Here is a 12,790-nt window from a genome sequence, read left to right on the forward strand (position 1 = left end):
TTATTCCTATATCACAGATTTTCTTTATATGCGTTGCTTAGACTAACATTACTTAGTAAATTTTAAAGACAGTGCTTTTTAATTTGACAACAAAGGATATTCCCTTTGGATCCCAGAGAGACTCCTCCTGTTTTTTTAAAAATGTGTATTATCCACACATATATTCATAGGTTGTATAACACCATAGAGTTATGATAGTTGGTATTTGTGATCTGTGATTCTATGATTCTGTATTTGCTTTTTATATTACAGTAGCAGCCAGAGGAGCTAGATATTGTACAAGCATTTAATAAGGCCTTCTTCAGAGGCCTTCGAGACAAATGAGAAGCAGGTAGGCAGTCAGGAGCACTGAGAGTAGCTCATGATTACAAAACAAATAATGACTCAGGAATAGGATTCCGGGATTCTTGATGATTCATCCCATGCAAAAAATCACTAGAACCTTGACTTCCAAAAATTTTGTTGTCCCAATTTCTTGATGAGATACAGAAATTTATTTCAGGGCAGGCCACAGGTCACAATTTGGTGGGTCCCATCTGTCCACTGTAACTAATAAATTACTGCTTCCTTTAGATAACAGTAAAGTCAGATTTACAAAAAAAATATGGCAGACTTGGTCTCTAATTTAAAATTGATTTTAAGAATAATAGTCAAGTTCAGAGATGAAAAGCAGTCAAGAATTGAGGTTAAAATTCACCAGACAACATCTATCCATTAAAAACTTTCTAGTTAGACAGCCATTGCAGTGTTACTGTAAGTATTTCCCAGGTGGCATATACGCTGAAATATAAGTCTCTGTTCAAGACTGGAGTAATCTGCACATGTGTGCTCTGTTACTGAGGCTTAGAACAGTAAGAATTTGACCTTGTCTCTTCATAAAAGCAAAATCTGAGAGTATCTGCTGTGAAATTCCCACAATTTGGTGGCTCCTCTCCACTAATATATAGTTTATTTATATTTAGTTTACATTGACCTTAAACTGTAAGTCTAAAGTGAAAAGGACTAGTCAAATGTTAAATAGGTGATTAAGTTTACCAGGATAATTTTTTAAAGCTTATACAAACCATGTATTCTCAATCATTGGTATTAACTGATGTGATAAAGCTCTCAGTCTTAGGATCAGAAGACACATAAGGAACATCTGGAAGAGAAACCCACATTCTTTATACACTTAAACAGCAGTCCCACTTCCCAGTCTACAATGCCTCAGCTCTCACTCTTTCTCTGACCACGTTCACTGTAGCATGTCTTTATCAGGAGACATTTATTGTTCAAACACCTTTAAATATTCCATTAAATGGTTTAGATGTAAGACTAACTTGAGCACTTTTAGAATTATGGTCCAGATCCTGCTCCTTACGTACCTTTTTTGAAGGACTGAAATACATCAGAACAAATAGTTCTGCAGTGTAACTAGTGAGAGGCAAAGTCCTAGGACAGAAAGCGCAGCATGAAGCCACATTCCTTACATGTCATGGAGAAGTGCTCAACAAAAGCATCCTCTGTGCCAGTAAACTAAAAACTCTGAGGAACATGGTGGGAGGTTGATCTGCAATTGTGAGGATCCATCAGCCAAAGCCTTGATGCTACTGATGGTGGTGGGGACAGAGATACAAAAATGACTTCCAGAAATAGATAAGAGGTTGTGTTTGCTCATGTTTCATAACTGACTTCCAGAGAGTGGAGGAGGTTGCTATTTCTAGCAATCCTGACATAGCGATTCCTCCCAAATGACTTTATTTAGGCTTTGGTTCTGGGACGAGGAATTAGTGCAAGGTCCTTGACTGATTAGCAAACCATCACCTCTATATATTGTTTCCATCCCTCAAGATTATTCACTTCTCCTTACAGATGCATAAGACAAAAGATCATTAACTAATCACCATTAAAACTAGGGCTTTGTCAGGAGGAATGAAGAAATGATTTGAAGCTTATTCTGAATTTAGGTGCAAGGCATGCGCAAAAATGTTTTAATAAAAGGCTATGGGCATTCAAAGTAACAGCCTAAGATCTACTATATTTCTCTGTAGCATAATTGTGCCTTCATTCCTGGATTTAGACATATGCGTTTCCAAAACTCATTAAGTCAGAATGTACAAATTTTGTTTTCATTATAAATATAGAGCTAGATGTATTCTTCCAAGTTATTCACATATTTCACAGAATTCTCAGCAATTAAGGTGCTTTCATCTCTAACTACAGAAGGTTCCCATATTGACATTTTGCTGAGAACATGAGAAAGAATCTAAGAAGCTATGGCACTAGCCAGCCACACAGAAGGTCCAATCACAGAGCCAGTGAAAAGACCTTAATGTATAACCATAGATATTAACGTAATGGCCATAATAAAAGAGTAAAGTTCAGGAAATTTCTGTGGTACTTCTGTAATTCCTGTTATGAGGTCTAGGAAGGATCAGCTCCTGCTGCATTAGGTTATTACAGGTTTCCCATCCAAAGAATCGTTTTCCTTGTGTGTTTTATTTTCAGAACTAAGTGAAGAAAGAAATATAAAGTGATTGAGAAAGTCCACTATTAAAACAGAAAAACTCCTTCTCCTATTTCGAGGCAGATCAATAGCAATTACAAGTAAGGTCAGACTTACCTTTCATCACATGCTGCCACTTATATGGCATACCCCAAGCCCAGTTTTGGCTTATTCATATAAACACTGATACATACTGCATCTTTAACTCAGGCATTTTTTCCCAGACAGTAATTCTTTCCTTTTATCTTTGCCTCTTCCTCCTCATCCCTACATTGTTTGTATGAGGGAGAACAAGGCAATGGAAAAGCATTCCTCCCGGGAGCTGAGCCTTTGCCAAAAGGCTGTCCTTACTAGGGCCGCACTTACTACTCTGGAGTTGTATCTATATTTGTAATACTGAATTGCTTCTGCAGGTGACTGAGAATGCTAACTCACCCATTTACATCTGTTTCTCCCCCAAAATAAATATTTAATATAGTATTTACAAAACAGAATACACAGCAGAAGGAACAGATAAGAGATCTGTGGGAAAGTTATCCAACCTCTCTGTGGTTCCCAAATTTTAAGTGACGAGACTACCACAGGTGTTTCACGCCATCTTCCGAGATTGCATCCAGAGCCTTTAAATGTGAAGTTTGGTGGTAAGTATACATAACAGCTTAAGCAGAGAGAATTTGAGAGCTGAAGCTCCTCTGGATATTTTGTGGATTACCAGAAGAGAGCAACAAAGACATACTTCACAAGAATGGCTATCAGCTGCTTCGGAGAGAGATGGCAAAGTTATCTGTAATTTTGAAGAAAGGAATATGCACAAATACTTCAGTTGTTTGACCTTTATAGAATATAACCCCCCAAAAAACCCTTGAAAATCAGGTGGTCATTCCCAGAAAAGTAATTGGCTTAAGAAATATTAAATAGACATTATTTTCCCATTTGTCATTTCATTATTGTGACTCAGCATAGCGGTGTATTGATGATAAACTGTAGATAGAAATGATACCATAAGGATTTCATATTTTACCTTCAAAAATAATAAAAAATATTGCTGCTGACAATGGTGTGATCTTATAAGGGAGTGAATGAAGCACTGCTTTTCAAAAGGATATAGCCAGGAAGTGTCATCTTAGTCTCATATCTATACATGAAAGGGGATAAAATCCCAGTGTTATTAGCTACTAGGGAAGACCTCTTATTGAACTGCTGGTCAGCTACAGTGCTACAGGTAGTTGTGCAGTAGGTAAATCTGAAAATACACATAGGCAACAGAAAAAATATGTGAGGGAACTGTCATGCTGACAACAGGGAGGCATTTCAGTACATGCTACTTCATAAATACAAGCTTGCCTAAAACTAGCCTAGAAAGATCCAACCTCAGAACTGCAGCATATTTCAAAAATGTGTTGGGTTCAGCATCACATAAGCCAGTTGGCTAAGCATTATGACATCATCTTGATGACATTTCTCTTGTCTGTCTGCTTGGAAGTAATGTGATAACTTTGGAACGAATAGCACCATAGCACTCTAGCAGCTTAAATACCTCTGCAGTTTTCTGCAGATCAAATAAACAGCCAGCTGGTCACACCAGCTAATACCACAATGCCCGGCTATAAACTGTTTTCCCTATTCATATTCCCAATTAGGCATATTTACTGATAAATCACTGAGTGAGCAGAAGATAAAGAAGAGGGAAATAAAGGGAAGAAGAGGGATATGAAGCCTCTATTGTGTGGCGGAGAGAATAGCCTGGGCAAGGGACACATGGAACCCTTGCTGTAAGGAGAATGGGAGCTGTGTATGGGAGAAGGATAACAGAGACTGATATAAATTCCTGTGCAAGCAAAGAAGAGAAAGGCGACTAAATAGGAAGGGGCAGCAGCGAAGAAAAAAGATGGAAAAAGATTTGTGTCACCAGAATTATTTGCATGATAGACAATAGGCTGGTTGCTGGGAGTCCATAAAACAGAAAGCAGGAAAGGAAGGCAGCTTACAGTGCCTGTGAGTGGGGAAGCGAAAAGAGTCACTGGCAAGGTCAGTAATATGTCCAGTAAAAGCAGTAATGCATTGGTACAGTCCTCCAGTATACACAGAGTCCCCATCCTTTAAATTTGGTACATCTGTGATCAAAAAGAAAGGGGCAAGTCAAAGAGATTATGCTGATGTAAATGAAATTAAGGTAGCTACGTATTCAGAGACTATGAACAAGATTTGGTCTGGGAGAGTATCCACTATTGTCCTCAAGTGAAATTTCATTTGTTTTGTTTACTGGCAAAACCTTAATGACCTGAACAGTGGCACAAAATACACCTTCAGCAAGTTGAAGGTTGAAATCACGGGCTGCTTTCCAGAGGAACCCAGATGGGCTGGAGCAATGGGCTGACAGGAGCCTCATGCAGCTCAGCAAAGGCAGTGCAGAGTCCTGCACCTGGGGAGGAACAACCTCCCCGCACCAGAACGTGCTGGGGGCCAACTGGCCAGCAGGCAGCTTTGCACAAAAGGACATGGAGATCCTGGTGGACAGCAAATGCAACATGAGTCAGTGGGGTGCCCTTGCTGCGGTGAACACTGAGCTGCGTTAACAAGAGCGTAGCTAGCAGGTTGACGGGAGTGATAATTTCCCTGTCTTCAACACTTGTCCAACTGGTTCTGGAGTCCAATTCTGAGCCTGCTAGTACAAGAAAGACATTGAATAAGTGTTGCAAGTGCAGCAGAGGACCAGCAAGAGAGTTAGTGGGCTGGAGCACGTGACAGGCACGGAGAAGCTGAGCACACTGGATTTGTTCAGTCAGTAGAGCAGGCTAAGATATGCCTGCTTTAATTTTGTTTCACCTCAGTGCCTGACTGCAGAATGATTGCACCATATCGCAGAACGGTTGTGGAATGATTGTTTTGTGCATAGTACAAATATTAATAAAGCATGCTTTCTATTTTAATTAGGAATTTTGGAAAATAATACAACAAAAAAGAAGCTGCAGAAAGCACCATATTGTTTTGCAGCTGATTGCACATAGCACGCCTGGCAGCGTGCAAAAGACATTCACACGGTGCTTTTCACTGAGCATGCCATAGTTGGTGTGACATGTCACAGCCCAGAAGCCAGTTTGTCATATGCCTTCCACTTCACTGATATTCGTGCCAGGCTATGGAAAACATGGTAGGCATGAATGGAAACCTATCAACAGCCAGATCTTTGTCTGCCAAAATAAAAACAACAACATATGGAGTTAAATTATGTTGCTATAGTGTCACAATCCCCATTTTTTTGCCACAGTCTCTATTGTTAAAGAGCAGAATGTGATACTTACAGACTAAGAGTAGATAGCTCTATAAAATGTCTTTCTGCCAGGATTTATTCTATTTTTATTGCTACTCATCTACAGAATCCCAGAGCTGGTACGGCATACTATGCTCTACCACTTCCATTATTTAGAAGTCCAAATGAACAAAAGTCTATAACGAAACAAGATAGAAATGTAAATTTTGTTAGTACCAGTAATTTTGTCACATTCTTAGGTAAAGGTTTTTATATGTGGATGAACTCAAAAAAAAAACCCCAAGTAAACACATCTAGGTGAATGTTAAAAATGTGTTGGCACTCTTGGCTGGAACGCTGGGTAAAACACTTGCCATATTTCAGCATATATTCCTATCTACCCGCTTTGCAATGCAGCGCAGCTACAACACATAATTGTGAGAGCATTTGGATACTTTCTGAATGCCATCCAGCTGTTTCTGTTGACTGCATTGTTTTGCCTGCTACCTTTCAATTCCTTTCAAAACCCTGGAAAATATTAGCTTCTGCACGTGCGTGCACACACACACACATATCACCCATGTTTAATTGCCAGAGCCAACAGCTTTGTTTCATTGAATATACAGCAGGCCAGGTTGAACAACCAAAACATGCTCAAGAAGTATATTACTAGATGGGCAGAGGACCACATTAGGTTTGGGATAACAGCTTGTATCCCTACAGTAATGGTGATGGTAAGCAAGATAAACCAGAAACATGCATTTCTGTAGAAAGATCTCATCTGCAAAGCCCTGCCCGGTGCTCGTGAGATGGGTCAGCCAGACTGCTGCCTAGTGCAGGGAGCTCATAAAGTACTCCAACAAGTTTGGCAACTCTTTGTCAGCCTGCTTGTACAAAAAATCCAGCAAGTCCACATTTGCTTCACCAGCACAGTTTGCAGCCTGCAGTAAGCACCTCCTGTGCAGAGAAGCATGCTCTTCTAGACCAGACTCCAGGAGGTCACCAGGAGAAAGACTGATGATGGAAGGACCCCACAAAATTCTGAAAAAATTGTAAAGAAAAAAAAATCATGAGAGCAAACTCTAGTTTGTGCTAGGGACAACCCTGGCACAAGTTAAGCAGTAAGATAGGTAGCCATTGAGATGGACTGGCAAAATACTTTGTAGTTCTTATCACGTGCATGTAGATAGAGAAGCGTGAGCGGGAACCACGTCCACAGCAAGACCTGACAGTGGATACGTAACACTGAGCCGTAGATTATTTTGGAAACATAGTCAAGAGGGCTCTCTGGGCTGTAGCCAGTGTAATTATGTATATGGAGTTGGATTTAGCTTCTGTTGTGGTGAAGGCTGTGCCATTTCCTTCCCCAGGTGCAACCTGGGGCATATTCCAAATGGAGTAAGTGTAAATAAGAGTTATTTGTATGCTTTAACTAAGTGTCCATATAATGGTGGAAAAAACAGATTATAAATTCCAGCAAACACTGACAGGATAGATGGATTATGCAGATATTCCCAGTGACAAGGAGTAGATGGGAAAGCTTTCTGCAGGTAATATTGCCTTGTGCCCTGTCCATCTAGGCTGTTTGGCAAAACTCCACATCCTAGTTTAAGACGATGTGAATGTTCTCACATATTCCCTCCACCAGTTCCGACTAGGGAAGCTTGACATTTTTTGTGCATCAGGTAGACCAGACAGTGAGTCAGAAGCTGAGGCAAGGAGACATTCAGCAGCTTGTCGTCTTCTGGCTGGTTATAACCATGCATTGCTGTGATGCTTATTTACTGGTTGTGAATTTTTCTCTATGCATGCATAAACGGAATTCATCTACTCCTTCTTCTGCCACATAAGGTAATCCTTGCTGACATGGAAATATGTGCACTTATATTCATGATGTCTGTCCAGCCAACGAGATTTAGAGGATGTCTTTTATTCAACAGCTCAGTCACAGTAAATATTGCCAAGTGAAGAGGCTACTCACTTGAACAGGTGCTTTATGAATTGGACCTTACAATCCTACAATATGAAGATACAAATGCAAGTATTAAGAAATGGGTCTACTGTTTAACTTGAAGTTTTACAGTTCTACGTGTACTGTTGCCTAAATGCTACTGTGAAGCTTTTCGGAATCATGGGACTTCATTTCCTGGTTAAAGACATTTCAAAACACCAAGAAAAAGAAAAAAAAAAAAAAAGAGAGCTCTAATGCAGTTTTGCTTTTTGTTCAGCATTTAGAGAATTACAGAGCAAGTGAATACGTATTTAAACACGGCTAACTCTTCAGTCAGATCCTATGACAAGGGAACACCACGCTTCCAGCACGGATGACAGAGAGTAACTAGGAGAGCCGAGCTCAGCAAAGTTGCATGAGCAGCAGATTTTGTCAGGTTTCTGAAAATGACTATTGACTGCCAACGCTCACCTTTATTAAATTTAACTACTAAAATTGTAATTATACTATTAAATATTAACGATTGAAAGTTCAAACTGATTGGAACATAAAACAACAGAAAGCAAAACTCAGTGTAACTGAGATCATATCCCTGGGTAAAAAGGTCACACAAGAAGTTGCTTTTATAAAGAACTGCCAGGCAAGATTCTCTGCACTAGAGCCTCGCTCCCCTTCACCTCTAAGAGGAGGAGGAGAGACCTGTACACCCAGCAAATATGATGATTTTTGGTTTTTAAGGCTATGGGAAGCACATATAGAACTCTGGTTGGTAATGTTCAAAGTATTTCATGGGATTTCTTACAGTGGCATTGAAATAGTCTGATGGTGGACACCACTATATGAACTTAATTATTTTCACTCTTAATTAACACTGTACCATATTCTCTTTAACTCTTTAACCTCAGTCCTAGCACAATTACTACTTTAAAGGCAGAAGACATGTTCCGTATCCTCAACTTCATTTAGATTACACCGACTCCATGCCTTTTTCAGAATTTTTTCAGCGGTGAAAGTTATAGCGAAGTGCTCTAAGACATCAGGCATGGAAAGTATTGTTTCTAAACTTGCATCCCCTACCTTTCCCGACAGAGGCAATGAAATCAGCGTTTCAATTATAGGTCTTACACGTTGTTGGGCAACAAATCAACTTTCATCTGTTTATTCAGGGGTCAGTAGCATTTGTTTAGCTATAAATTTAGGTATGCTGCAGACACTGATGCCATCCATTGCTCAACGATGTCTGACAAGAAAAGTTATTCCTCAATTATACTCTTTCTCCAACAGAGATTTATTACACAGACAATGCACAACACAGTGGGAGCTCTTAAATAAGGGCTTAATGGCTGGCAGCCTGCAGTGTTAAGAAAAAAAAGAATCACTGTTCCTCTGAAAGAAGCAGACTTTAATGGAAATGTCTTTTTTTTAAAATTCAGTGGAGAAATTATCATAACCATGAAGGATGATTGAGACATCATGTGCCGAGAGAAAAGGGCTATATAGGCTGAAAGAGCTGGCCAGACAGGCTATTACTAGCACACAGGGCAACGTGTCCTGCAGTCCTGGTCTCACAATTAATCAAATCAGCAACCAGTTCGGTGCATATCAGTGCGAGATTTTAATCTGTAGCTCCTCTTAACTTCTGATAGGATCATTTGGGACTTTAGGAATGGAATTAGCTGGACTTTTCTCAGCCTACAGAAGCAAAAGCACTTACAACCATAAAGTGCATGAATAAACACACAGGCAAAATATAAAAGCTTTTTAGATAGAAATGGATACGAGTCTCATACTATCAACATTCATCTAAACATAGGATCTTATAGCTCAAGAATAACTTGGAGAAAATGCATTTATTTCAATTCTTATTTAGTTACTCCTGCTGGACTAGAGGAATCTGCGTTGTGTGGCAGCTCAGGCCTCCTGTTAGCTGCAAGTGGTGTCAGAAATGGGGATGTCGAGGAAGTGGCTCCACCATGTGGGGTATGGAAAATGAACATTACAGGTCCAGCAAAAAGAAGCGTCCTTCACTTTGGTTTTCACCAAGGATGTTTTTATTGTCTGTGGGGTAAAGGTAGGATGAATAGTGGGAATGTCAGTAAAAAAGAAAAAAATACTGGGAGGGATGGGAAGAATGGAAAGTCTTAATCCCGTAAAGCTTTAGCATCACCACCATAGAGGTCTGAGAGAATTGGCCCATGGTCTCGCTGATCTAGCCCAGCAAGGAAGCTGGTCTGCCTCCAGGAAGGAGTTTTGAGTTCTTCAACAGTTTTCTGACAGATCTTCTGTAAGATATTTAACAGTAAAACAGTGACAGCGTGCTACTCAAATTGACCAAAGGCATAATTTTTCCTAACACCTACCACATGTTCTGCTTACCAATGGCATGACTTCAGTAAGGTATTCGACGCTGTATCCCATAACATACTCACAGACAAGCTAAGGAAGTGTGGGTTGGATGAGTGGACAGTGAGGTGGATGAAGAACTGCCTGAACAGCAGAGCTCAGAGAGTTGTGATCAACAGGACAGACTCTGGTCGGAGGCCTGTCACTAGTGATGTTCCCCAGGGGTCTGTGCTGGGTCCAGTCCTGTTCAATATATTCATCAATAACATGGATGAAGGGACAGAGTGTTACCTCAGCAAGTTTGCTGATGATACCAAGCTGGGAGGAGTGGCTGATGAACCAGAAGGCTGTGCTGCCATCCAACAAGACCTGGACAGGCTGGAGAGCTGGGCCGAGGGGAACCTGATGAAATTCAACAAGAGCAAGCGCAAGGTCCTGCACCTGGGGAGGAACAACCCCATGCACCAGTACACATAGGGGCTTGACCTGAAAGCAGCTCTGTTGAGAAGGACCTCGAGTGCTGGGGGGCAGCAAGGTGACCCTGAGTGAGCAATGTGCCCTTGTGGCCAAGAAGACCAATGGTATCCTGGGACGCATTAAAAAGAGTGTGGCCAGCAGGTGGAGGGAGGTTATCCTTCCCCTCTACTCTGCTCTAGTGAGGCCACGTCTGGAGTGCTGTGTCTTCAGTTCTGGGCCCCCAGTTTAAGAAGGACAGGGAACTGCTTGACCAAGTCCAGTGGAGAGCTACGAAGGTGATCAGGGGACTGGAGCATCTCCCTTATGAGGGAAGGCTGAGAGACTTGGCTTTGTTTAGCCTGGAGAAGACTGAGCAGAGATCTCATCAATACCTAAAAATATCTGAAGGGTGGCTGTCAAGGGGATGGGGCCAGACTCTTTTCAGTGGTGCCCAGTGACAGGACAAGGGGCAATAGGCACAAGCTGGAACACAGGAATTTCCACCTGAATATGAGGAAAATCTTTCCTGTGCGGGTGCCAGAGCAGTGGCACAGGCTGCCCAGGGAGGCTGTGGAGTCTCCTTCCCTGGAGACATTCAAAACCCGCCTGGACGCGTTCCTGTGCCCCCTGCTCTAGGTGTGCCTGCTCAAGCAGGTGGGTTGGACGAGATGATCTCCAGAGGTCCCTTCCAAGCCCCACCATTCTGTGATTCTGCAACAAAGTTGCAAAAGCATCAGTTAATGTAAACCTCTGGCTTGGAGAATTAGTGGCACAATCAGCGAGACTTACTTTAAGAATTCTCGTACAGATAACATACTGTGTAAGTGCTCCTGCTTTTGTTAAGTGCAGTACGGTTCAGTAGCGCAGCCACTTCTGCATACCTCATGGCATCACTTCCAACCTTCCAGTTGGATTTTCTCCTAGAAAGGCAGGATGCGATCTTCAGGGAGATCTTGTTAAGTAGAGTTCTTAACAGAAGTGTTGCAATTTATTATGCCAATCTTTTTAGTTTTCTGAAGCAGACACAGCTCCTTGGACCGGATGGAGTTTGCTCCACTGTCCTACTTAATTCATCATCATCTCACTTAATGATAATTTTCATTCTTTTCTATATATTCCCATCAATCCTTCTTCATTTGCACCCATGTTCTTCACAGTCATCCTTATTGAAAGTGAGGTACTAATTTAGACCAGGGACTTAGATTATCTTTGCCTCATCCTGATTAGATAGAAGCTGCATTTCTTTCTTCTCCATCTTCCTTTTTTGTGGCTGATTTTCCATATACTATGTATTTTTTCAAAAGTAAAAATTGACATGATTTCTGACAAAGTTCTTTTTACTTATTTGACATCTGACATCAAAGATACACTTTCCTTGGCTAATGGTTTCCCTTTTCATTTCTTACTCCCAACAGCCTTTTTGGTCATTACTCACCACTAAGTGCAGCGTTCCTTCTCTGTGGTTTGCAATGGAAGTTCCAGAGATTTTAGAAGATTTTGCTTTAAAGAACAGCGTTTTCCTCATTTAAGTGCATAGACTTTTTTTAGTTCAGTTACCTTGTATTTACACAAATACTGAATACTTGCTTTTTTGAAATTAAAAGCTTTGAAGATGCAATTTTTTCTGTTCTTTTAATTTGAATGGAAGCAACTTGCAATAATCAATGCCAGATTCATTTCAAGGACAAGCACACTTGTTCACTGAAACCCAAACTATAATTGCATAGCACATAATCTCCTGTTGGATTCTTGGCTAACTGCTAAAGAAATCTGGCATTTATTACATACAGGATTAAGTGGATTCTACGCATTCTTGCAAGTATTTTGCTGTCTATTCCAAATACAGAAAGTTACAATTTTCTATAATAACAATACTCTGTTGGTGTTTATTCTCCTAGTAATATTACAAGGTTTCCATCTGTATTAAAATCTGTTTCTGTTTTAATGAACACAAAACTTTAAAGACTTTCTGTCTCCCCCACTGTAGCTGTACGCTTCTACGGGAGAACTTATCTTGGGCCGCATACCTCCGGGACACAGGGCTCTACCCGCCCTGGGGACAGTGATGCACAGACATCAACATGATGGATACAAAATGTCCATCTATTTGGCTGTGTCACACGCTTATATAGCTCTTGCGGTTCCTGTTCCTGCCACTCCTATGGGGAGGAGTCTATCTTTCCGTCACATCCCGTAATCTTCCGGTCGCCGATCCCTGTCTATTCCCCTACACCCCACAAATAACCCTGAACTGGGTTGTTTCATTTCATTGCACATTTTTGCAAATCAACATGTACAGCTGCCC

This window comes from Phalacrocorax carbo, chromosome 2 (genome assembly GCF_963921805.1).
Source record: "Phalacrocorax carbo chromosome 2, bPhaCar2.1, whole genome shotgun sequence".
NCBI classification, from domain to species: Eukaryota; Metazoa; Chordata; class Aves; order Suliformes; family Phalacrocoracidae; genus Phalacrocorax; species Phalacrocorax carbo.